General features: G+C 41.9%; 1 pseudogene; it reads right to left on the bottom strand.

Moving 5' to 3' along the window:
• Positions 1-305: 305 nt before the first annotated feature.
• Positions 306-931, bottom strand: LOC129149235 (U6 snRNA-associated Sm-like protein LSm3; annotated as a pseudogene).

Below are 931 nucleotides of genomic sequence, written 5' to 3'. Positions count from 1 at the left end.
ATACACATCAAAGGGTAGGGTTTCGTATACACAATCCATTGTCATATTATCAGGTTTTGGAGAAACTGCCTTCGGCTGTTCAGGTGTTTGGCCAGTAGGAGGCAATAACATGTAGATTAAGATGCCCTGAGCTGCCTGGCAGCAAGCAATCATCCTTTTCAGGTTTGGGGAAATGCCCTCAGCCATCTCCAGATGATTCAGCCCTGATGACATGCTGGAACTGGCTTCTGGCACTTAAGAATTTGTGAGTTATGTGCAAATAAACTCATTTCAGGAGCAGAAGAATCCTTGGTCATTTCTTAATATCAAAATTTATGCAGGTTTCTCTTTTGAATATTTTCTACCTTTAAAGACGCAATCATACAAAGTCTCCTAATTTCCACACAGGATACATTCTTTGTTTCAACCCTCAATGGAGGGGCAACTAGAACAACACCATCTCCCCGGACAAAAAGCATTGGAACATCCCGTTTTGTTGATTTATATATCTCTTCATATCTTTCTTCATCAATTTCTATAGTCACAGTTTCTTCCACATCTCCCAATATCATATTTAAAAAAACATATTTTATTGATTTTTTACAGAGAGGAAGAGAGAGGGATAGAGAGTAGAAACATCCATGAGAGAGAAACATTGATCAGCTGCCTCTTGCACACTCCCCTACTGGGGATGTGCCCGCAACCAAGGTACATGCCCTTGACCGGAATCGAACCTGGGGCCCTTGAGTCCTCAGGCCGATGCTCTATCCACTGAGCCAAACCGGTTTCGGCCCAATATTATATTTAAATGTTGATCATAAGTATGTAAATTTACCTCGAAGCTGTCATTTGTCATTTTCACATAAATTCACTCATCCAGGCTGAGCCTGATAAGATCCAGGGGCTCTTCTACAGCGTTGGTAGTTTGTTGCTGGTCCACGTCATCTGCCAT

This window comes from Eptesicus fuscus, chromosome 6, assembly GCF_027574615.1.
Source record: "Eptesicus fuscus isolate TK198812 chromosome 6, DD_ASM_mEF_20220401, whole genome shotgun sequence".
Taxonomy (NCBI): Eukaryota; Metazoa; Chordata; class Mammalia; order Chiroptera; family Vespertilionidae; genus Eptesicus; species Eptesicus fuscus.
This window is presented reverse-complemented; position numbering and strand designations above follow the sequence as displayed.